The sequence below is a fragment of the Spermophilus citellus genome (assembly GCF_964194105.1).
Source record: "Spermophilus citellus genome assembly, contig: SCAFFOLD_170, whole genome shotgun sequence".
Lineage (NCBI taxonomy): Eukaryota > Metazoa > Chordata > Mammalia > Rodentia > Sciuridae > Spermophilus > Spermophilus citellus.
Window position 1 is genome coordinate 355,857 of NW_027672762.1, and position 26,857 is coordinate 382,713.

Genomic DNA, 26,857 nt, shown 5'->3' on the forward strand with positions numbered 1-26,857 from the left:
CTGAAGTTAAGATTCAGGTCTGAAAGAGGTGCATGCCTGCTAGGAGCCACAAGCAAATATACAATGTATGGCACCTTTGGTTGTAAAGTGACGCCAGCTAGCCACTGAGATGATTATGTTAAGATTTACATTCATATGCAAATTGGACTCCCGCTGTTCACCTTGGCCTGCTACCGGACTCATGTTACGGACTCATGTTACCAGACTCTTGGAGAGTTCCCATTGGTTGGGGAAGGATAGTAGGAGGAAATTCCGGGGGAGGTCCGGGGGGACCCCGGGGGTTCCGGTCGGCGGGCGGTTCCGGTCGGACACCCTCGTGGGAGGACCGGTTTTTGACTTGCTGGCGCTGAGAGTGTTAGCGGCTTTTTCAAAATAAAGTTTTGTTCCTGCTTGATTGGCTCGTGATTCTGTGCCCAGCCAAGACTGCGGCATTTGGCGGCCCGTGCGGGGAACGCCTGAAGCTTAGAGGTGAGTAAATTGCTCGCCCCTGAGGGAAGGCGACAGGATGGATGACCTTCTCAGAAAACAATGTGTTCTTGTTTTGATTTATTTTGTTTTCATTTCGAGCTCCCTAGCCCTAGAATTTTCTCAGGCGAACTGGAAAAAATGGTTGGCTCAAGGTTTGAAGTTATTCAGCCCTGAGAAAGAGAAAATTGATACAACCATTGTCTGCTCCGTCTTTGTTTCATTCTGCTTCGGCTTTGTTTTATCCTACCTTATTGGGTTAGGTTATAGTAGATTAGAATCCAATAAAAAACAAACCGAAAAACTGTTAAGTAAATTGTTAGAGGTCCAGACTATGGTAGAAAAAACGCTAGGTCAAGCAAAAGAGAAGGTCTCTCAAGCTAGTCAGACAGAGGAGAATTTAAAGAAAGCAAGCTTAGAGGACAAGCAGCCATCAGGTGGAGAATTACAACAGGAGGTTGCTACCAACTCCGTTCTATCACCAGAGGGCGTAACTCAGCCAACAGCTCCATCTACCGCTGAGCGGCCCTCAACTACCGTAGTTGATGGACGGAATTCTGAGGCAGGACCCCAAAGATTAGCATGCCCTGTACTTGAGCAGGCAGGAGGGCAACGAATTCACCGTGCTTTAGATTTCAAAACAATAAAGCAATTAAAGGAGGCTGTAACGACCTATGGGCCGCAAGCTCCCTTCACAATAAGCATGGTTGAATCTGTTACCAACTTGGACATGACACCAGCAGATTGGGCTAACATGTGTCGATCTGTGCTAAACGGAGGACAATATTTGTTATGGAAGGTTGCCAATGAGGAATTTTGCATGGAGACAGCTAGGCGAAATGCAGAAGCTGGGTACCCTCAAAGAAATATGGACATGCTTTTGGGGAAGGGACCTTATGAGGGTCAAAGACAACAAATTGAATATGACCCTGGTGTGTACGCACAAATTGCTGTAGATGCAGTTAGGGCATGGAAAACTTTACAGGGGCATGGAGACTTACAAGGTCAATTATCTAAGGTAATACAAGGAACTAATGAACCTTATGCTGAATTTGTAGATAGACTTATTCAGTCAGCCTCTAGGATATTTGGAAATACAGAACAGGTAATGCCATTTATAAAACAACTGGCTTATGACCAAGCAAATCGTTGCTGCAGAGAGGTCATTAGACCATGGAGACATGAGGATTTAAACACATATATTAAATTATGTAGAGACATTAATGAACAGGGGCAAGTCTTAGCAGCAGTACAACAGGCTTTAGATGCCAGGCCAAGAACATGCTATAATTGTAATCAAACAGGACATTTTAAAAGGAGTTGCCCCATAAGAGGAGGGTTTAACAAAGCTGGATATCAAAGGAATAGAATACCAGGTATTTGCCCACGATGCCGTAGAGGGAGACATTGGGCTAATGAATGCCGTTCTCAAACCACCATAGAGGGTATTCCGTTATCAAAAAACGAACAAGGACCAAGTGTTTACCCACGATATCGTGGAGAAAGGTATCAAGCTCCATTGCCAAAAAACGGACTAGAGGGCCCAATGCCCCGGGGCCCCAAACCACAAATATATGGGGCAATGGAGGAACCCAACAGCCCCATCAAGGTAGTGCCCAGGACGCATTATCCATTAAATCCCTCATCAGACAAACTAGAGGGAGCGCAGGGCTGGACATCTGCGCCTCTGCCAGAGCAGTACTAACCCCAGAGATGGGAATTCAAATCATTCCCACAGGAGTAAAAGGACCTCTTCCCCAGGGAACAGTAGGCTTATTATTGGGACGCAGTTCTTCTACACTAAAAGGACTTATGATAAGTCCTGGGGTAATTGATCCCGATTATGAAGGTGAAATAAAAATTATAGCTAGTTCTCCAAGAGGTATATCAGTAATTTCACCAGGAGATAGAATAGCACAGTTATTAATAATACCCAGCCTGCATGATAAATTTTCCAGTTGTAATGTAGAAAGAGGTTCCAAGGGATTAGGCTCCACAGGTGTAGATTGGGCTATGCTGTCTTTGAATTTAGATTCTCGCCCAATGCTAAAATTAAATATTCAAGGACATGACTTTAATGGGCTGCTGGACACAGGAGCTGACCTTAGTGTCATCTCTCGTCAAGAATGGCCAAAATATTGGCCATTACAACAAGCCACTCAAACGCTTCGAGGCCTAGGAGTGGCAACAAATCCCCATAGAAGTGCTATGGTATTAGATTGGAGGGATCCTGAAGGATGTGAAGGAACTATACAGCCCTATGTATTGGATCATCTTCCTGTAAATTTATGGGGACGAGATGTCCTAGATCAATTAGGATTGACATTAACAAATAACATCAATCCTAACGCGCCCACGACTAGGGCTAAACAAGGCTTTAGGAAAGAAAAAAGATTAAGAGAACAAGAACAAGGTATGACAGCACCTATTCAAATAGATCAAGAAATAAATAGACATGAATTGGGTTTTCAGAAAGGGCCACTGAGACAATCAAAATTACTTGGAAATCAGAAAGACCAGTGTGGGTTCCTCAGTGGCCCTTGACTAAAGAAAAGATACAAGTAGCCCATGACTTGGTCAGACAACAGTTAGCGGAAGGACATATACAACCTTCCGTATCCCCCTATAATACTCCCATTTTTGTCATTAAAAAGAAATCTGGTAAATGGAGATTATTACAAGATTTAAGAGCCATTAATAATGAGATGGTTATTATGGGACCTGCTCAATCAGGGATTCCTCAATTGTCTGCTTTACCAAAAACCTGGCATGTTTTAGTTATAGATATTAAAGATTGTTTCTTTTCAATTCCAATTCATCCCGAGGATAGTCCACATTTTGCATTTACTATCCCTGCACTGAATCATGAAGGTCCTGATCAGAGATATGAATGGAAAGTACTCCCTCAAGGGATGGCTAACAGCCCAACTATGTGTCAAATTTATGTTAATAAAGCAATCCAGCCACTTAGAAACCAAAATCCTGAACTACAAATATTTCACTATATGGATGATGTGTTACTGGCACATAAAGATAAAAACACATTACTAGAATGTTATGCCACACTTACAAATTTATTGAAAAATTATAATCTAGAGATAGCAATAGATAAAGTACAATTAAATCTTCCAATTAATTATTTAGGAGTTCTATTATCCTCAACCATGGTCCGTCCACCAAAAATTCAAATACGAGTAGATCAACTCAAATCACTTAATGACTTTCAAAAGTTATTGGGAGACATAAATTGGATAAGGCCTTATCTAGGCATACCAACAGGAGAGTTAGGACCTTTATTTGATATTCTAAAAGGTCCATCAGATCCAAATTCACCCCGCATGTTAACGCCTGAAGCAAGAAAAGTATTAAAAATCATTGAAACATATATGGAAAATATGCATTTGGATAGAATTGATATAAGTTTGCCTTTATTATTTATTGTACTACCAACAAAAAATATTCCTACAGGAGTATTTTGGCAAGAAGGTCCATTATTGTGGATACATTTATCTTATTCCCCTAACACTATTCTTACTAGATATCCTGAGGCTGTAGGACAATTAATACTCAAAGGAATAAAAGCAGCTAAGGGAGTGTTTGGGATTTCTCCCAATAAAATTATTACTCCATATACTATGGATCAAATTGATGAGTTAGCTAATGAGTTAAATACTTGGGCAATAATCCTGTGTAAAACTAGTGTTTCATTTGATAATCACTTACCATCTAATCCTTTGTTGTCTTTTTGGTCTAAGCATCCTGTAGTTTTTCCAAAAATGACAAGAAAAACCCCTATCATAAATGCTCCAAATATATTCACTGATGGGTCAAACAATGGTACAGCAGCAGTAGTTACTCCTGATCAAACTTTTACATTTTTAGTACCCAAACAATCAGCTCAAAAGGTAGAGCTTAATGCAGTATTACAAGCTTTTATGATGTTTAAAGATTCTGTATTTAATTTATTTTCTGATAGTCAGTATGTAGTTAATGCTATTAATTCCCTTGAAGATGCTGGTAGGATTTCCCCTTCCTCTACTGTTTTCTCTTTGTTTTCCGCTATACAAAGTCTAATCTGGGACCGAAAAGATCCATTCTTCATAGGTCATATCAGGGCACATACAGGATTGCCTGGAGCCCTTAGTATGGGCAATGAACTAGCAGATAAATCTACACATGACATACATATTTTCTCCACAATAGAAGAAGCTATAAATTTTCATAAAAGGTTCCATGTCAATGCTAATACTTTACAAAAGCGTTTTAAAATAACTAAAGAACAGGCCAGACATATAATAAAACAATGTCAAAATTGTGTGACATTTTTACCACAAGTTAATCTTGGAGTCAATCCTAGAGGACTAATACCTAACCATATTTGGCAGATGGACGTCACACACTTGCCAGAATTTGGAAAATTAAAATATTTACATGTTACAGTTGATACCTCTTCCGGATTTTTGATGGGCTCCCTTCATGCCGGAGAAAAAACTAAAGATGTTATAGCTCATTGCTTACAAAATTTTGCCACTGTGGGCGTTCCAAAACAGTTAAAAACGGACAACGGTCCTGGTTATACTTCCTCCTCTTTTAAACAATTTTGCTCATCATTTGGTATTACTCACATAACAGGAATTCCATACAATCCACAAGGACAAGGCATAGTTGAAAGAGCTCATCAAACTATTAAAATGTACTTATTAAAACAAAAGGAGGGAATTGGAAAGGGGTATATATCCCCCAAAGATAAACTTAAAATAACCCTTTTTACTCTAAACTTTTTAAATTTAGATTCATCGGGACTTAGTGCTGCGGAAAGACATTTGTACCCCAAAAATGTACATAAGCCTAAGGTACTTTGGAAAGATATTCTAACAGGACAATGGAAAGGCCCGGATCCAGTGATAGTCTGGAATCGGGGCGCTGTCTGTGTTTTCCCACAGGATGAACAGCAACCAATTTGGATTCCAGAGAGATTAACTAAAACAATTTCTACAGAAAAAGAAGATGATTTGACTCAAATCCATAACAGCTGACATCCAGAGCTCCAGCTTGGCTATTCTTACATCGGCGACAGTGATTAACCAAGGTGTTTTTTTTTTTTTTTTTTTTTTTCAGTATCTATTTTATTATTGCATTTTTCCACATCATAAAGTTCTATTTTATTTTTGAGCTCATACAAACCTAGGTTAATGTTTTTCTGATCAGTTTTATTTTTTGACTGTGTTTTATTTTTTATTTATTTATTTATTTATTTATTTATTTTTTGACTGTGGAGTTTTTAAACATTGCAATGGAGATTTCACCTAAGTATAGTTACAAGGCCTTTATTTACTATTGTCTTATGTGTTGTATGTTGTGTGCACACTTCTGTTTTGTGTTGTATGTCTGTATGTGTGTATGTCCATATTTCTTATATGAGGAGCGCTCATGAAAAAATGGATCCGAATTTTTTCTTTATTCACGTGATTTATATGGTTTAATTTAAATTAGGTGAACAGCTGTTTATGATTGTTGTTAAAGATGGTTAACAGATCTGTTTGTTTACTTTCACCATTCCTTTTCATTATATTTAATAACTCTGTTCAGGATAATGTCTCTTTAGCATCATTGCCAGAATTTCCATCTCCATCCCAATTCCGGTGAAGACTGAGATAAAACCAAACTACAGCTTCTATGATAGCTATCACAGTAAACTGTATAAACTGATGCATCAATGAATATAACTCAACAAGTAATGCTCAATCAAGGACTTGATTTACTTTGGGAGGAAATGGACATATTGATAGACTCCTCCAATTTGAACTGCTTGCAGAACTTGCCTGGACTATATATCAGTTGTATACATTGTAAAATATCATCTGGTGCACCGAATTGTGGTACTGCTGGCATATCTTTGCTGATGGTGTCACCAGTGATGCAATTTCCTTGCCAGCTCACCCCATGTTTATTGTGGTAATACTGGCATATCTTTGCTGATGGTGTCACCAGTGACGCAATTTTTCCAAGGAGCCATCAATTGGCTTGGTGTCGTGGCATTTCTGTATCCTCCTCCCTTCTACTAGTGATGGTCTAAAATTTGGGGGCCAACAGAGGTGAGGCAAAGAACCTCACCCCCCCACTGGCACCAAGGCAAAATTTGGGGGCCAACAGAGGTGAGGCAAGAACCTCACCCCCCCACTGGTGCATAGGCCTATCCACGAGCATGGCTGAATGCTGGACCGGTAGTCAGCGACGGGTTGCTCTGATTACAGTGGATTCAACCTAAGACAGGAAGCTGACGCCTAAAGGTCAGTTCTCCCATGACGGGTAAGAACCATATGTTAAATTGGACAACCTACCAGGCACGGTCCCTAGCCACATTGCTTGTTGCTTAATTAAACAGAAGGGGGCAGATGCTAGGAGCCACAAGCAAATATACAATGTATGGCACCTTTGGTTGTAAAGTGACGCCAGCTAGCCACTGAGATGATTATGTTAAGATTTACATTCATATGCAAATTGGACTCCCGCTGTTCACCTTGGCCTGCTACCGGACTCATGTTACGGACTCATGTTACCAGACTCTTGGAGAGTTCCCATTGGTTGGGGAAGGATAGTAGGAGGAAATTCCGGGGGAGGTCCGGGGGGACCCCGGGGGTTCCGGTCGGCGGGCGGTTCCGGTCGGACACCCTCGTGGGAGGACCGGTTTTTGACTTGCTGGCGCTGAGAGTGTTAGCGGCTTTTTCAAAATAAAGTTTTGTTCCTGCTTGATTGGCTCGTGATTCTGTGCCCAGCCAAGACTGCGGCACATGCCAGTTATCCAGACCTAGGCCATCTCCTGGTCTCATGAAGTGACCACTTTAAATATTATCCCTTGCTTCCATGATACAGTCTTCATGGCTCTGTTTCAAACTTACAACATAGGGATTCTCTTAACGTCAGACTTAAATTCCTTCCAAGAGCTTTCATAGTCAGATAAATGCTGATGGTAAAACTAGAACTGAGTTAAAATGCTCTAAAAGGCCACTGTGATAAATATTGTGACTGAGCCCTCTGCTCCATGGTTTGTGGAGAGGCTGAAGCGCCATGCCAAATGAAAATGTCAATGTTACCATTGCAAAGTCCAAGGCTTCCCAATAAAATCAAGAAAAGATGAAGAATCTTCTGATGAGTGTTTGGCAGAATACTACTACTACTACTACTACTACTACTACTACTACTACTACTAACCTGGATCTTCCAAGTTGCCTATGTCCCAGAGATAGTATGTTTCCTACTAATGCCTTTTGTGTTTCAATAGTAGATCAGATGACCTCGGACCAAGAATCCAGTGACTGAAAGATACAATTTCCCAATCGCCTTCAAATATTAAGGAAGAGGAGATATGTGGGGAGCGACTCTGAATGAATCCCCGCCTTCCAGTCCTGAAGCAAGAGGCTCTGACAGATCACTACATCAACCCCTGAAACTCTCTCTCTCTCTCTCTCTCTCTCTCTCTCTCTCTCTCTCTCTCTCTCTCTCTCTCTCTCTCTCTCTTTCTCGTTCTCTCTTTCTGTGAACCCTTAAGGTCAGAGGAGACATCATAGAACCCAAAGAAAAAGAAATCAGGCAGCTAGGAGGGAGATCTGGGGCAAAGATGGGACTAGTTTGCTCATTACATTTCCTGATCTGGGTCTCAGGTGCGTAGAATTGGACATTGTTTTTATTTTTATTTTTCTACCTTTGGATAGGATCGCTCAGTCAATTCCCATATAATGTCACTGTTGATGTCGTTAGTTTTATATCTGCCCTTTTACATTCTATTTTCTTATGTCTTTTTGGAGGGAGGGTGGGGACTGGGGATTGAACGCAGGGGCACTCAACCACTGAGCCCCATCCACAGCCCTATTTTGTATTTTATTTAGAGAAAGGGTCTCACCAAATTGCTTAGGACCTCACCATGGCTGACTCTGGCTTTGAACTCATGGTCCTCCTGCCTCAGCCTCACAAGCTCCTGTGACTTGAAATGTGCACCACCAAGCCCGGCCCTCTGAACTACATGCCCTGAACTACATCTCTATTGCAAGTTTTATTCTGAGACAGAGTGAAGCTAAATTGTGGAGGCTGCGCTAGCATGTTACTGATCTATTTTTGTTGTTGTTTGTTTTGTTTTGCTGTTTGTTAATGAAGGTTTCTGATTTTTTTTTTTTTTTAGAGAGAGAATGAACTCATTATAGAGCTGGGACCTCCTGAGAAACTGAGGCAGTGAAAAGACCCCCTTGAACCCATGATTTTTGCAATCACATCAGAAAGTTTTCAGACATGTCACCCTGTAACAGGCATGAACTTCTTGAAGGGGAAGGGGACATTCTCAAGGGCGAGAGTGGGTCCTCTCAGAAAGCAGACGGACCCTGTGCCTCTTCTGCACTCTAGTTTTATTGGAGTCCCTGGGAAATTTCCAGAGACTCCTGCCCAGGTGCACTTTTTGACTTTTGACAGCAGGGTGACATCATACTTTCAAGACTCGACGGTCATGGCAACTCTATGTCACCTTGGCCCACGCTGAGCCATTCTAATTGGATTCTTATCCAAAAAATTATCCTTTCTTCCAAAATCTGGTCTGTGGAAAGAGTCACAAAGTCTGTCCCCGCATAGTCACTTGGGTTCCTCTTAGGGGGTTTCCTGCCTGCATTTCTCACGCAGATCACAGGTAGTTGGCTGAGGAATGTGACATCTCCTGTCCACTTGGGCCAGGCAGAGTTGCAGGTAAACTGCTTTTTGGAAAAGAATGCACGTGCAGGTCAGCACGGTGGGCCCATTTTATAGGATTATTCTCTTAACCATCTGTTCCCACCATTCTTGTGTGTGTCCCCTAAAAGACACAGGTACAGAAAATGCACAGCTTTCACTGACAGTGTTTCAGGATTTAACATGTGGGCAAGCAGGCAAGTTGCAGTCAGCATTCTATCCTCTGGTTCACAAGGGTCCCCGCTTCCCACCCCAGTTCCTCTTTGGCAAAGTACTATGGGGTGCACCAACTTCCAGATCTTCACCTGGGTTTCACTGTGTCCCACTGGGCTGTTTATAGAAGCATGCTGCAGGGCAGAGTGGCACATGCCTGACATCCCACTGGTTTGGGAGGTTAATGCAGGAAAGTTGCAAGTTTGAAGCAGCCTCTGCAGCTTAGGGAGGCCCTAAGCCACTTAGCCAGACCCTGTGTAAAAGTAAAAAAGAGCTGAAAGTTTGGCTCAGTGGCTAGGGAGTGCTCAGTTAAATCCCTGGTATCAAAAACCCCACATATTTGTATATAAAGCAATACACCCTTAGTTGTCCCCAACTCCCTTTGTCCTTTTGTGTCGGAAAGTCTTCTTGGATTGAGTGCATCTTGGAGCTAGACACTTTTGACTTTACCTAAATCAACAATGTTTCTTTCTCTCTTGGTCAGGGTGACCCCTCCCCTACCTCCTGTGTGTCCAGGGTAGTTCAGGTGCATGTACTCGGGATCTGCCACATCCACAGTCTGAGGCTGTACACTTGACTCTCCATTTTGCTCTCCTTGCCCTCAGGCTGCCTTTCTTATGTCTCAATTCTACATTTAAAGCAAAATACTATATTCTCATACCCATCCATGTTTGGTATTTTATTTAGAGTCAGGCTCTCATTGAGTTGCTTAGCACCTCATTTTTGCTGATGGCTAGATTCTAACAGGCAATCCTCCTGTCTCGGCCTCCTGAGCCTCTGGGATTACAGGCATGATCAATTATGCTTGGTCTCACCCTCTGATTTGTCAACATCTTCATTGGATTGATTGTAGCTTGGAGTCACCATCTGGAGTTATTCTCTCGGGCCCATTACAGTTATGCTCACACCCACCTTCTTTGAACCACAATAAAAGCAATGCTCAGTGGCAAAGTGCCCTGCCCTCCATTCAGTCTCTACCATGGGGGACAATAAAGGCACCTGGAATTCAATTCTGAGCCCTGGGCAACTAAGTGTCCACTTTTCCACACCTGTGGAAATATCACTTTTTACCCAATAGCCCCCCTAGTCCATGGGCAATATTGATAGGTCGAATGAACTTGGGCCAGTGAGCAGGATGTGAAAGACTTCACAAAGCCCAACTTAAGAGTAGAGAAAAAAATTGTACTTAATTTCCAAGAGGGGGATAGACATGACAGGCAGTATTGGCCCCAAGTGGCAATTTTTTATGGTTTATATGCAGGGTTAATGGGCCCAGCTGAGCAGGGTTTTGGTTTCTTTCTGGTTGGACTATCAGTTGAAACCCAGGATGCTGAGAGTGCTGGGTCAGCGCCTGGGGGTATGTTGCTTCCTAGGGCTTGTGGCTTTTCTTGAAAACCTTGACATGGAAAGAATACACTGGAGGGGGACTTCCTCCTGACAAAGTGAGGTCAGTCTTTGCAATAGAGTGACATGCGTCCAGGGGGCAAGTGAGCGTGAGCTCACAGACAAGTTATAAGACCACAGATGCCTGAAGCTTAAATCCTACAGATAATACTAAATCCTAGAATGAATTTCCCCTATCCATACATGCCTATGATTACCCATTCTACAAAACCTCAAAGTCCTTGTCAGCATCTGAAGACAGGGTAAGGACAGGGTTTCCTTGTCTTCCTGGTGTAGCTGCACTGGTCAAAGTTTCTTTCCTGCTTTGCATCATAACCTTTTCTGTTTGGTTTTGGGTGAACACCTGACCAGACCTGTGGGGTCACCAGAGTCACATCTCTACATAAGGCTTCCTAACAGTCGAAGTAGAACATAGACACTAATCCCAAAACACCCATTTTATTTCCACAGCACATTGCTGCCCTAGAGGATTGCCTTCCTTCCTCCCCCACCCTTTCTGCTGGGGAGGGAGCCTTGGGCATCAGAGCCAACCCCAGTTGCTTCCTTTCATAGATCAGGAGCCTCCTCAAAGCAACAGAGGGCAGGAGGTGAGGAGAATTACTGAAGTTTTAAAATTGTTTTCATTTTTAGATATTATATATGGGTCATATATATGATATCTTTAAAAAGTGTTTCAAAAATTTGGAGACTGTGTCTTTCTAAGTCACTTGAGGTCGCATCAGCTGGGGGGAAAAAAAAAAAAAAATATATATATATATATATATATATATATATATATATATATATATATATATATTATATTATCTATAATATAATATATTATAGATAATATTCTGATTAGATGTACTTGGTGTGAGAAATATATATATATATATTTTATATATATATATATATATAAATATATTATATATATAAACTATATTATATAAAATATCTATTATATATACATAATATATTATATAAAATACATATTTTATGTATAAAATATATATTATATATATTTTATAAAAAATATATGATATATATTTTATATATACAAAAATATATAATATATATATATAATATATAATAAAATATCATTCTTTCTTTTTTAAGGTACTGGGGAATAAACCCAATGGGGCTTGACCATGACCTCTGAGCTCCATCCCCACCCTTTTCATTTTATTTGAAGACAGGGTCTCACTGTTTGCAGGTGCTGACCTGACCTTGGGCTCCTACAGCCTCAGCCTCCAGGAGAAGCTGTGCTTTGTTTTTATGTTGAGGTTAAACCCAGGGCCTCGCCATGTTCGGAAAGCACTCTGTGGCTGAAGCCTAGCTCAGGGGCCTGAGTCACCTCTGTCCCAGAGGCTAAACCAAGGCTTCCCACCTGGATTAGTTCCCAGCACAGCCTGGAAGCTCCTTCTGAAAAGGGCTGGGGCCAAGAATCTGTCACTCTACCCAATTTCAGCCTGTGATTGGATGACGTTAGCTGTCAGTCACGATCCAGAGGCGGGCCTGGAGGTCATCCATCCGGGTCCCTGGGGGGAACTGTCCAATCAGTGCGCAGAGGGAGGGGAAGGGCGGGCTTCCGCCAGCTTGCGGGCTTTTCTTCCTCACCAACTGGGCTACTCCTGCTCCAGGCCCCGTGTTCTCTGCTCCAGGGACCCAGGTGACTGTGCTGCCAGTGTTCTCGGGGATCTCAGGTGCCCGGAGGTTCCTCCAGAGGACGCCAGGTCACCAGAGAAGCCAAAAATGGTGAGTTCGCTGAAGGTAGGCGGTCAGCACTTGCCTTGGAGCCCGGCGGGCGGGTGAGCAGCTGAGTGGCGCGCGGAGTCGCTGCTGTCGGGTGGCCCTGGGCCCTGTCCCCTGGTTCCCTGGGTTTGGAAGGGAGGTTCAGGTCCCAGGTGTCCCCTTTGATCCTTACCTGTGTGGCCCACACTCATTTTTCCCAACGTGTAGGAAGCAGGACCATAAATGCACCTTCCTTCTTTCAGTGGAGCTCCACCCAGTGGAGGTCCTCCATATTGCAGGCGCCTCCTGCCTTCTAAAAGGCCACCTTCCCTCCACCTCACAGCTCAGCCAGACATTCCTTCTTCCCACTCATTTCAAATAGACACATTCTGCTACTTGTCATTATCGCTTAGTGAAATATTGTAAAGAATCAATCAATCTTCCTTCCCCCCTCCTTTCCCCCCTCCGTTCCCCACTATCTTCCTCCCTTCCCCTTCTGTTGGAATCTGGGCTGGCATCCAATTTGTGATCCTCCTGCTTCAGCCTCCCGCTTAACTGGGGTTACAGGCCTGTGCCAATGTCCCTGGCAAGAACAACACTTTTGAAAGCATTTGTTTCTATTTGTGAATATTATCCTTGAGGGGAAAGAATAATCACTTAACACTTCCTTGTGTTTGGTCAGAATAACTGCTTTAAAGGGAATAAGGGGGTTGTTTATAGATCCCAGGGATATGGAATCCTGGGCTACATCAATACAGTATAACTGCTCCCTTTTCTGAGAGTCCATGATGTAGAGTCACACCAGTCCTATAGTTAGGTAAGCACACAGGGTAATAACGATGTAGGGACAAAGGAGGCAAGGCACTGAAGGTAGCTGTAAACAGTTTTATCTGGCTGCAGCCAGTCTCAGAGGGCACTGTTTTTGCTGTAATCAATCCATCCATCCCCTGAACCCCGAGTTCAGGTGGTTTCAGAATTTTATACCCAGCATGTAAGGGGAGGGGCTCAGATTTCACATTGTAATACCGGGACCCCCAAGTAACTCTCAGACCACACAGTCTCATTCCAGTTAAGCCTTTATTGCTGGCCAGTGGCAGACACTCTACTCTCAAAAGAATGAGATGGTCAGAGTGGTGCCCCTGCCTTCAGTTGGCTCCATATTTAAGCACAAAAAAACACAAAAGGGAAGTTTGGGGGTTCAGGCAACATAAGCAAGCCTGAAAGTTGTGGTCAGTTAGTCTCCAGTTGGCCCCATAGGTCATTCTGTGTTCTTGGGGAATTTTCATGAACAAAAGATTACAAACTGCCCCAGTCATGAGCTTTTTGAGTGTCATGGCTGAGTTCACAAAGTGGAGTCACCATAGTCAAGTTGTCACATCACACACATAAAAGCAGCTTTTTCTTTCTTTCTTCTGGCCAAGTTAACCCTTCAAGGACAGCACCCGAGGAGGGGAGAGCTTCTCCCCTTTCTTTCCTCCCCCACCAGCTGTTACCATGGAGCCCAGTTGGTGACTTCTCTGAAACCCAGCTCAAGGCCAGAGGCCTTGTTTGCACATTTCTACAAACTACTATACTGGATACAAGTGTGTAAAAAACTAGTAAGGGGGAGTCCAGCACCTGGAGTGCTGATTTCTTCCAGACTAGCAGCCCAGTAAAATACGGCAACACAAAAATAGGAAGTTTATCTACACTGAACTTTTTTGTGGACACTCTTTTGTTGACAGTCCTAAAATTAGCCATGGTGCAGATTTCTGGAGAAACCCAGTTAAAATTTTCTGTGAAAAAAGGGGATGCCACTATAATAATGTCTGATTCCTTGACTGTCCTTCATCCCCAGCTCTTTTCAATATGATTTTCAGAAAGCATCTGGCTATGGTGCCCAGCCTGGCCTGAAAGTTGTGATCCTTCTGCCTCAGCTTCCCAATCTATTGGGTTTAAAGGCATCAACAACCCCAGCTACAGAAAATAGTTCATTTTAACCCAAATATTAATTATCATACTAAGGAACATGGATTCAAGTTACCCTGAATGATGTGTGTGTCCCTCCCTGGAAGAGATTACATCACTTTTTTTCTTTCTTTTTCTTCTTTATGTTCCTTCCTTCCTTCCTTCCTTCCTTCCTTCCTTCCTTCCTTCCTTCCTTCCTCTTTCTCCCTTCCTCCCTCACTCCCTCCCTCCCTTCCTTCCTTTCTTCCTTTCTTCCTCATACCAGGGATTGAACCCAGGGGCACTTAAACACTGAGCCACATCCCCAGCCCTTTTTATATTATATTTTCAGACATGATCTCACTAAGTTGCTGAGTCTGGCTTTGAATTTAGCAATCCTCCTATCTTAGCCTCTCAAGCTGCTGGGATTACAGTTGTGTGCCACTGTGCCTGGGCTCCATGAACTTTTATAAAAGAAACTGTGTATTAGTGCATTAACCAATTGCATTGGTAGGAACATCAGATTGGTGGGGTACAGAAAAAACAAAGAAAATTTCTTCTGTATGTCTGTTACTGCATTGTGAGCTTTGGTAGACTTTGGAGACGTCTGGTAAGGTCAGTGTTATATTCTGAGAAGTTTTGAGATTGTGGTCTGATACAGAAATTAAGATGATTGGCTATTAAAGATAATGTTTGCTCTCCATACAGAACCCTGCCTTTCCACCCTCATGGTGGTCTAGTTAGCCAAAGTCAAGTACTCTGAAGGTTCTTTGATGTAGATGCAACTGTATAGAGAACTTGAGTTCACAGCTGTAAAAATCTTGTGCTTTTTCTTTGATCTTCCTTAGGTGTAGACACCATGTCAGATTTCTTGGGCAGAGGTTCCCTTTGGACACCTCCCAAAGTCCCATGTCCTCAGCCACTGTCCTCTCCTGGAGTTGCCATAGAGTGCCCACAACTGCCCTGTGCCTTGCAGGGTGAACAGAATTTCAGGCCCTGGGTCAGCTCCCCCTAGAGGGCAGCCTGATGTGTGGGGGGCAGGCTCTCAGGGAAGCTGCTGGGGCCCCTGGGCTAAGGAATCTCCTGGAAAAGGCCTCATGTAAACAGCTACTTCCTTGGGACCTTGTTTTCCCCAAGCTCTGTTCCCATTATTTGGAGACAGGTGGACAGTCGGCCTGTGGATGCTGGTGCCGAGGGTCAAGGTGAGCAGTGTCTCCTGCCCTTTTAGTCTCTCATGGTGTGAAGGAGCAAAACCTCTCCTGGAGCATAAGGACCACCCACCCCAGTGCAGAGCTGTGCAAACCTGAAAAGCCTCATAGACTGGAGTCATGGTCCAGGTGCCTGGGAGGGTGATCCTGGATGCTTTCCATGAGCAAGACCAGGAGGAAGCATGTCCCAGCTGTCAGGGACCTTCCCTGCCCCTTTAGCCTGACACATCTGTGCTCCCTCAGCACCAAAGCTTTCTGTGTATCACTTTGAAATGATATGCTCACTTATCTGAGGCCCTCATTTATTTATTCAGAGCCAAATGGGATGTACTATTATTAAAGAAGCAAGAGAGAGTTGGGTTAAAATCCACCTTTTTTTTTTTTGTTAAAAATCCTGCTTACAGCCAGATACAGTGGTGCACACTTGTGATCCTTCCTGCTCCAGAGGCTGAGACAGGAGTGTTGCAAATTTGAGGACAGCCTTAGCAACTTAGCGAGGCCTTATGCAACCTGGTGAGACTGCATCTCAAAATAAAATATAAAAATGACTGGGGATGTGGCTCAGTAGTAATATCTCTGGGTTTAATCTCGGGGGCATCAAACAAAAAAGAAAAATAGAAAAAGAAAACATCTAATTGCCTAATTTACCTTTTGCTACCCCTGAGCATGTGTAGAAAGTTTGTAAGATTCAGATTTGTCTTTTCAGTGGTTTCAAATTGAAATCCAACCCTCGATTCCAAAATACCACGTAAGATACAGAGAAACTCTGTCTTGCATTATTGCTGCAGAATTTGAGTCCAATTCTACAAAAATAGTGGTGGATAAATTTATGAATGTGATTTCATGGAAACTTGTATCTGTCCTTCACAAGGTGATGAATTTGACAAAGGACGACAGTTTTTCACTGTTGTTGTCTGAACTTGGCAGGTTCATGCTAACTGTGTGGTTTTTTGTTATCAGGAATGGAACCCAGAGGTGCTTAACCACCAGCCCCTTTTAGATTCTTTGTTTTGAGACAGTCTTGCTACATCTTCTAGGGCCTCAGACACCTGAACCGCTGGGGTTACAGGTATGCACCATCACACCCGTCTTCATTGTAAATTTTAAGGACAATTTTGGCAATAGCTTGAATACCCAACTGTAATCATTTAATCACTGAATATCAGTGAAAGAGTAAATGACATCTGTTTCCTGCAAAGGAGAGATCCATGTGTCTAAATAAGGGTGCTGATCCCCTCACCATGTCACCTAATTCCTGTTCCCTCTCAACTGCCTCCTCGTAGGGCCACCCCTTTGGGAGCTAGCCTTTTAGCTTACGAAACTTGGGAGTAACATAAATGCTCTCTCTATTCTCTCTGTCTTGTACAACATTTTTGCTGGTCTTAGATACAGTTTACTATTTCCAAATTTTTGAAGAGTATTTTTTGTTGTGGCTGTAGTTGGACACAATTCCTATTTATTTATTTTTATGTGGTGCTGAGGATCAAACCTAGGGCCTCTCATGTGCTAGGCAAGCAGTCTACTGCTGAGCCAGAATCCCAACCCAACTATTTAAATTTTTAGATGTAGTTTTTCTTAAGTTTACCTCCAAAATACAGTAAACCGTGCCCTAAATTTCACAGAATTTACTGAAACACTCAGTGTTTTTTCAGAGAGTTTAGATCATGGGAACATTCAGTCTTCTTTGTGAGAAAGTGTGGTGTCTTTCCACTGATTTTGTTGTGTTTTTATGCCTCTAATTGTGTGCCTTTTGTATTATAATCATTTTTATCTCTCATTACATGTATTTTACCAAGCACTACTCTCCAGCCCAAGAGAATTAGTATTGTAAACTGTTGTTTATTTATTTGCCCCCTTATTGAGTGCTGGGAATTGATGCCATGGACTTGCTCATGCTTAGTTATCTCCCAGAAATGAATTTCAATTTCTGAGCAACGTTCTGGAGGTGGGCAGGTGTTTTACTGGGGAATAAACCTACAGGCACTTGACCACTGAGCACATCCTCAGCCCTTCTTATTTATTTATTTTTTCTTTTTCTTTTTCTTTTTCTTTTTTTTTAATTTTGTATAGTTGTAGATGGGTAGAATACCTTTATTTTATTTATTTTTCTGTGGTGCTGAGGATCATACCCAGTGCCTCACACATGTTAGCAAGTGGTGTGCCACTCAGCTACAGTCCCAGACCCCCTTGTTATTTTTGATGAAGACCAGTCTCACTAAATTTCTGAGTGTCTTGCTATGTTGCTGAGATAGGCCTCAAACTTTTGCCATTTCCCTGCCTTGACCTCCCTAGAGGCTGAAATTACAGGTGCACACCACTACACCAGCAGTTGGAATGAGTTTTAAAGACTTATTATCCAATTTCTTTCCAGATGAAAATAGTATTGAAAATCAGTTTTCTTGCTTTTGTTCATACTTTTGAAATTTGTAACTATGACTCTTCATAAACTTTTTTTTTTATGAGCAATTTTAGGCTTACATCGTTTTAGTCAGTGTTCTCTAGAGGAAAAGTATCAAGAGGCAGTATGATTATCAAAAGGGATTCATTAGATTGGCCTACTTGACCTGAAGGTGCATGTCCACAGTGGCCATCTGCAGGCTGGAGAGCATGAGAAGAAGTAGCTGCAGAGTCCCAGAGGCTGAAGCCTCAGAACAAGGGGGATCAATGGTGCTGCCCTAGTCCAGACCAAAGATTCTGGAAACTCACTAGAGAATCACTGGCAGAGTCCACTTTGGGAGAGTGAAGAATTTTGTTCCACCCAAGACAGCGTCCTATTGTATGGTGCTGCCTAGCTTAAGGAGGTTCTCCAGTTTAGCTCACTATCCCATATGCCCATCATTTGTAGACACACCCTCATGGACACACCCAGAAGCTCATTAATCATCAGCATCCTTTAATTCAATCAAGGTGACAATTAAATGTGCCATTACACATAGTATCAAATACGCCTTCTCTCCAGCTGATAGTCTCTACTGTTTTCAACATATTGCATTGGTGTAGGGTGTTTTTTAGTTACTAAACCAGTGTTGAACATTTGATAAAGAGAATGGATGAAGCAACATTTAGGATAAGCCAAAGTTCATCCTTTACTTTAGGGTTCCTCTTCCTTGTGATGTGATTGTGTGTGTCACGTCGTATACAAGATAATTTCATACAGAAGAGTTTCACTGCTCTGGGAATCCTGTGTTCCACCTGTTCATCACTCCTCCTCATTCCTTCCTCCCTCTCTGCTCCCTAAGTCCCTGGCACCCATCAGTTCTGCTAGTGCATCTATAATGTTGTCTTTTCCAGAATGTTCTTGACTTGGAATCTTACTGCACTTGGCCATTTCAAACTGGCTTCTCTCACTTACCAGTCTGCCTTTAAGGGTGCTGTATCTTTCCTGGCTGCAGAGCTCATTTTCTGGGTGATGCTCTTTGGTGTGGTTAAACTTCAGCTTGTCCATTCAGTATTGAAATGTGCATCTTCCTTGCATCTAGTTTTGGGCCGTTGTGGATATGGCTGCTGTAGTCACTGCAGTGAGGATTCCTGTGCCCATAATTTTCACATCATTTGCGTAGGCATTTTTTTTTGCATTTATGATTAAATTTTGCATTTATGATTATGAGCATCATTCATAGTTTTCTTTTCTATTTAATACTTTTCTTCATCTATTTAATTTGGATAATATGGTAACTTAAGCCTCAGAAACACTTAGGAGGTGTTAACTCCGCTTTTTTGTCCTGAAAAAAAAAAGGAGAAAACTGGTGGCAGTTCATGTGTATCTCATGGAAGCTTGTTTGAGATGTCAGAGCCTTGCCTTGCCTTTTTAGGAAGTAGTTAGTTATTGAGTCTGTTTTTTTCCAGCAACCATGGGCTCATCTATTTTGTGCATTTCCCCTTGTGTGTAAGTTGTAGGAGCTTGTCTTTCTCAGAGAAATGGTCCAGTTTCTGCAAGTTGTGTAATTTATGTCAAGCACATTTATGATAATCTTGAAGTCCCAATGCATTGTTGACGATGACACTTTTAAATCTATTAGTAGGTTTTCAGTCCTCGTTTTTTTCTTTAATATTATTGTATATTTTACACTTTTTATTTCTTTTTATGTGGCAGTGAGGATTGAACCCAGTTTCTCCCAAGCACTAGGCAAGCACTCTTCCACTGAGCCACAACCCCAGTCCCTGTCCTCTGAATTCTTAGCCTTTTGTCAGTTAATCAGTGATGCTGATGTTCATGAAGAACTTGATTTTGCAGACTGCGGATTTCCTGATTGTGGTTTCACCAACACCTTCTGGGTTACCTACCTGTGGTCAATTTAGGTTTACCTTGCTCTTCTTTCTCTGGTTTTCATTGGTTGCTTTTAGCTCTTCTTTTCTGGAATGTGTGTTGGATGACTTAGATACCAATACAGCACCACCTCTGGTGTTCTCTATGAATTTCCTATGATGGACTTTTACATTTTTTTCTTTTAAAATGGTCACCTTTTCTCTTGAGTCACCTCTTTGTCCTGTGTCTGTTTAGAACCCTGTGTTTCATGCCCCTTTCCCTGGAGGCTTTTTTTTTTTTTTTTTTTGTAAGAGAGAGTGAGAGAGGAGAGAGAGAGAGAGAGAGAATTTTTAATATTTATTTTTTAGTTCTCGGCAGACACAATATCTTTGTTGGTATGTGGTGCTGAGGATTGAACCCGGGCCACACGCATGCCAGGCGCGCTACCGCTTGAGCCACATCCCCAGCCCCCACTGGAGGCTTTTCAGCTTTTTTTTTTCTCTTGAGTCACCTCTTTGTCCTGTGTCTGGTCAGAGCCCTGTGTTTTATGTCCCCTTCCCTGGAGGCTTTTCAGCTTCTTATGATCTTATTTCTGCTTTAGCTCTCATGTTCTTTGAGCATACATGGGATTTCACTGGTGGTGCACTTGTAGGGGTATGGTTTATGTCCTGTCGTGTGTTGCTGTGATCATGAGACCTCAGTGTGCTTCCTGTTTGGTTGAAGGTCCATGCAGCCCTCCTGTCTGCATCATTGTCCTGACAGAGTTGGGCTGATGTCTCCGAGTGTAATTGTGGATTCTTCATTGTTTGGGGTGTTTCTGTATGGTTTCAGTCCTTGAGTTTGCTTCTGTGTAAGTGGCAAGGACATTTTCTTTGTCTGTTCTATCACTGTGCACACATCATAGCATGCTTACAGATGTGAGTGGTGACCTCTTTTACACCCAAATTGGGTGGGATAGTTCAGAATTCTGGGCTACAAACTTGTTGCTTTACCACACTCTGGAAGAGCTTCTGCCTTAGGTTTGTTTGCACCACCATTGCTATAGGCACAATGAATCTCTTTCACAACAGACAATCATTGCATATGTGGCCCAACCTTGATCAAAATGTCCTGGAACAGAACATTGGTATGTGTCTCATGAATGCATATTATGGTAGTGAACCGGCTGCTGTTAAGAAGAGTTTGACAATCAATGGATATTCATTGTTGCTGTGAGACTTAGAAAAGTAGTGCCTGCTGTTTATTAAGAAGATTGTTTTGAGAGTTATAAAACTTTGTAAGGCTGTTGTTTGGACAAGGTGACATTTTTTTTTTTTTTTTTAGAGAGAGAAGAGAATTTTTTTTTAATATTTATTTTTTAGTATTCGGCAGACACAACATCTTTGTTTGTATGTGGTACTGAGGATTGAACCCGGGCCACACACATGCCAGGCGAGCGCGCTACTGCTTGAGCCACATCTCCAGCCCATGGTGACATTTTTAGGTCATTGAGTTCTTTGTTTTTTTTTTTTTCATGTTTTTAATTGGTTTTATTGGTTTTTATTTTATTACAAAGCTCTTGACATATCGTAGTTCATACATTAGATTCAAGTGGGTTATGAACTCCCATTTTTATCCCAATTAGAGATTGCAGAATCACATCGGTTACACATCCACGTTTTTACATGATGCCATATTAGTGACTGCTGTATTCTGCTACCTTTCCTATCCTCTACTATTCCCCCTCCCATCCCCTCCCATCTTCTCTCTCTACCCCATCTACTACAATTCATTTCTCTCCTTGTTTTTTTTTTTCCCATTCCCCTCACAACCTCTTATATGTAATTTTGTATAACAATTGTGGTCTCCTTCCATTTCCATGCAGTTTCCCTTTTCTCTCCCTTTCCCTCCCTCCTCATGTCTCTGTTTAATGTTAGTCTTTTCCTCCTGCTCTTCCTCCCTCCTCTGTTCTTAGTTGCTCTCTTTATATCTCTTTATATCAAAGAAGACATTTGGCATTTGTTTTTTAGGGATTGGCTAGCTTCACTTAGCATAATCTGCTCTAATGCCATCCATTTCCCTGCAAATTCCATGATTTTGTCATTTTTTAGTGTTGCATAATACTCTGTTGTGTATAAATGCCACATTTTTTTTTATCCATTCATCTACTGAAGGGCATCTGGGTTTGTTCCACAGTCTAGCTATTGTGAACTGTGCTGCTATGAACATCGATGTGGCAGTATCCCTGTAGTATGCTCTTTTAAGGTCTTCAGGGAATAGTCCGAGAAGGGCAATAGCTGGGTCAAATGGTGGTTCCATTAACAGCTTTCCCAGGAATCTCCATACAGCTTTCCAAATTGGCCGCACCAATTTGCAGTCCCACCAGCAATGTATAAGAGTACCCCTTTCCCCACATCCTCACCAGCACTTGTTGTTTGACTTCATAATGGCTGCCAATCTTACTGGAGTGAGATGGTATCTTAGGGTGGTTTTGATTTGCATTTTTCTGACTGCTAGAGATGGTGAGCATTTTTTCATGTACTTGTTGATTGATTGTATGTCCTCCTCTAAGAAGTGTCTCTTCATGTCTTTGGCCCATTTGTTGATTGGGTTATTTTTTTTTAAGAGAGGGGGGGAGAGAGAGAGAGAGAGAGAGAGAGAGAGAGAAGAGTTTTAATATTTATTTATTTTAATTCTCAGCGGACACAACATTTTTGTTTGTATGTGGTGCTGAGGATCGAACCCGGGCCGCACGCACGCCAGGCGAGCGTACTACCACTTGAGCCACATCCCCAGCCCTTATTTGTTTTCTTATTGTTAATTTTTTTGAGTTTCCCAGCACCATTTGTTGAAGATGCTATCCTTCCTCCATTGCATGCTTTTAGCCCCTTTATCAAATATTAGCCCCTTTATCAAATATAAGATAGTTGTAATTTTGTGGATTAGTCTCTGTGTCCTCTATTCTGTATGATTCATCCACCCGCCTGTTTTGGTACCAGTACCATGCTGTTTTTGTTACTATTGCTCTGTAGTATAGTTCAAACTCTGGTATCGCTATACCGCCTGACTCACACTTCCTGCTTAGAATTGCTTTTGCTATTCTGGGTCTTTTGTTTTTCCATATGAATTTCAGAATTGCTTTATCTCTTTCTACAAGAAATGCCCTTGGAATTTTGATTGGCATTGCATTGAACCTATAGAGAACTTTGGGTAATATTTCCATTTTGAAGATGTTAGTTCTTCATATCCATGAACAGGGTATATTTTTCCATGTTCTAAGGTCTTCTTCTATTTCTCTCTTTAGGGTTCTGTAGTTTCCATTGTATAAATCTTTCACCTCTTTTGTGAGGTTGATTCCCAAGTATTTTATTTTATTTTATTTTATTTTATTTTTTGAGGATATTGTGAATGGGGTGGTTGTCCTCATTTCCATTTCAGAAGATTTGGCACTGATATACAGGAATGCCTTTGATTTATGCGTGTTGATTTTATATGCTGCCTCTTTGGTGAATTCATTTATTAACTCTAGTAGTTTCTTTGTAGACCCTTTTGGGTCTGTTAGATATATTATCATATCATCCACAAATAGTGATAATTTAAGTTCTTCTTTTCCTATTTTTATGCCTTTAATTTCTTTCATCTGTCTAATTGCTCTGGCCAGTGTTTTGAGAAGTATATTGAATAGAAGTGGTGATAGAGAGCATCCCTGTCTTGTTCCAGATTTTAGAGGGAATGCCTTCAGTTTTTCTCCATTCAGAATAATGCTAGCCTGAGGTTTAGCATATATAGCTTTTGCAATGTTGATGTAAGATCCTGTTATCCCTAGTTTTTCTAGTATTTTGAACATAAAGGGATGTTGTACTTTGCCGAATGCTTTTTCTGCATCTATCGAGATGATCATGTGGTTCTTATCTTTAAGTCTATTGATGTGGTGAATAATATTTATTGATTTCCGTATATTGACCTGCCTTGCATCCCAGGGATGAATCCTACTTGATCATGGTGCACTATTTTTTTGATATGCTTTTGTATTCAATTCGCCAGGATTTTATTGAGGATTTTTGCATCTATGTTCATTAGAGATATTGGTCTGTAGTTTTCTTTCTTTGAAGTATCTTTGTCTGGTTTTGGTATCAGGGTGATGTTGGTCTCATACAATGAATTTGGAAGATCTCCTTCTTTTTCTGTTTCTTGAAATAACTTGAAAAGTATTGGTATTAATTCTTCTTTGAAGGTTTTGTAAAACTACACTATATATCCATCTGTTCCAGGGCTTTTTTGGTTGGTAGTCTTTTGATGGCTTCTTGTATTTCCACCTTTGTCATTGGTCTGTTTAAATTGTGTGTATCTTCCTGACTCAATCTGGGCAAATCATATGACTTAAGAAATTTATTGATATCTTCACTATCTTCTATTTTATTGGAATACAGGGTTTCAAAATAATTTCTAATTATCTTCTGTATTTCTGTAGTATCTGTTGTGATATTGCCTTTTTCATCCCATATGTTGGTAATTTGAGTTCTGTCTCTTCTTCTCTTCATTATTATGGCAAAGGGTCTGTTGATCTTATTTATTTTTTCAAAGAACCAACTTTTAGTTTTATCAATTTTTCAATGGTTTTTTTGTTTCAATTTTGTTGATTTCCGTTCTTATTTTAATTATTTCTTGCCTTCTGGTACATTTTCTGTTGCTTTGCTCTTCCTTTTCTAGGGTTTTGAGATGAAGTGTGAGTTCATTTATTTGTTGGTTTTTTCTTTTTTTGAGGAATGACCTCCAGGCAATGAATTTCCCTCTTAAAACTGCTTTTATTGTGTCCCATAGATTCCGATATGTTGTGTCTGTATTTTCATATATCTCTAAGAATTTTTTGATTTCCTCCTTTATGTCTTCTGTAACCCATTGATCATTCAGTAACATATTGTTCATTTTCCAGGTGATGCAGGATTTTTCCAGCCTTCTTTTATCATTGACTTCCAGTTGCATTCCATTATGATCAGATAAGATGCATGGTATTATCTCCACCCCTTTATATTTACTAAGCGTTGCCCTATGGCATAATATATGGTCTATCTTTGAGAAGGATCCATGTGCTGCTGAGAAGAACGTGTATCCACTTGATGATGGTTGATATATTCTATATATTTCGGTTAAGACTAGGTTATCAATTGTGTTATTGAGTTCTATAGTTTCTTTATTCAGCTTTTGTCTGGTGGATCTGTCCAATGGAGAGAGCGGTGTGTTGAAGTCACCGATAATTATTGTGTTGTGGTCTATTTGACTCTTGAACTTGAGGAGAGTTTGTTTTATGAACGTTGCAGCACCATTGTTTGGTGCATACACATTGATATTTGTTATGTCTTGTTGGTGGATGGTTCTTTTTAACAGTGTATAGTGGCCTTCTTTATCCCTTTTGATTAACTTAGGTTTGAAGTTGATTTTATTCTATATGGGTATGGCCACTCCTATTTGCTTCTGAGGACCATGTGAATGGTATGATTTTTCCCAGCCTTTCACTTTCAACCTGTGTATGTCTTTTCCTATCATATGAATCTCCTGAAGGCAGCATATTGTTCGATTCGTTTTTTTAATCCAGGTTACTAGCCTTTGTCTCTTGATTGGTGAATTTAAGCCATTAACGTTTAAGGTTACTATTGATAGATTGTTTGTAATTCCAGACATGCTTATTTATTTATTTATTTTAATATGGCTCGTTTTTCCTTTTTGGTTATACTTTTTTGTTCTTCCGTTTACTGGGGTACCTCCCAAAGTTAGTTTTGGGTCCTGTTTTTCAATTCCTCTTCCTGTAGTGTTTTGCTCAGAATGCCTTGCAGTGTTGGTTTTCTGGCTGTGAATTCTTTTAACTTTTGTTTATCATGAAATATTTTAATTTCATTGTCAAATCTGAAGCTTAATTTTTCTGCATACAGTATTCTTGGTTGGAATCCATTATTTTTCAGCGTTTGAACTATGTTGTTCCAGGATCTTCTTGCTTTCAACGTCTGTGATGGAAAATCAGCCGTCAACCTAATTGGTTTACCCCTGAATGTAATCTGCCTTCTTTCTCTCATAGCTTTTTAATATTATCTCCTTGTTCTGTATGTTGGATATCTTCATAATTATGTTCTTGGAGTTGGTCTATTAGGGTTTTGTATGTTTGGGGTCCTGTAGGCTTCCAGGATTTGGCAATCCTTTCCATCTTTCATATCTGGGAAGTTTTCTAGGATTCTTTCATTCAATAGGTTGTTCATTCCTTTGGTTTGAATCTCTATACCTTCTTCTATCCTGATGACTCTCAATTTTTTTTTTATAACATCCCATATTTCTTGGATAGATTGCTGGTGATTTTTTAGCATCCTTTCTGTGTTGACTATATTCTTCTCAAGTTGATACACTTTGTCTTCATTATCTGATGTTCTGACTTCTATTTGATCTAGTCTATTTGTAATATTCTCATTTGAATTTTTAATTTGGTTTATGGTTTCCTGCATTTCTAGGATTACTGTTTGATTTTTTTTTAATCTCTATCTCCTGGTATAGGTCATTCTTTGCCATTTGAATTTGCCTATTTAATTCATTTTCAAAGTATACTTTAATTGTTTGGACTTGCTGTCTAAAGTCTTCTCTAAGATTCCGTTCCATCTGAATTAGGTATGCGTTGAGTTCTTTCTCTGTCCATTTTTTTGAAGCCTCTAGGTACTCCTGTGAATTTAAGCTTTCCTGTATTGTTTGTAATCCTTTTTTCCCTTGTTTTTTCATGGTGCTCACATTGCTTTCCAACTCTGTTTGACTGCTGTGTTTCTGTTTTCTTCTTTAAAGTTGTTTTGGTTTTCATAGTTCCAATATCTCTCCTTTGTGTTAGGAGACAATGTTTAGAGATGTTGGGTTTAATTGTGCTTTATGGTAAATTCATTAGTTTCATTAGAGGCCTACAGAATTTGATGGCATGTATAGAATTGAGTTTTGAACTTAGGATTTTATGATGAGGTCGGGCTCTTTG

At 40.9% G+C, this 26,857-nt stretch overlaps 1 long non-coding RNA gene across 1 annotated transcript in view; it reads left to right on the forward strand.

Moving 5' to 3' along the window:
* Positions 1 to 12,465, forward strand: part of LOC308640645 — a 357,814-nt gene extending 345,349 nt beyond the window's left edge. Inside the window, exon 3 of the long non-coding RNA XR_014020326.1 lies at positions 12,411 to 12,465. This is a non-coding gene — a long non-coding RNA (uncharacterized lncRNA). The remainder of the gene's footprint in view (positions 1 to 12,410) is intronic.
* Positions 12,466 to 26,857: the final 14,392 nt, after the last annotated feature.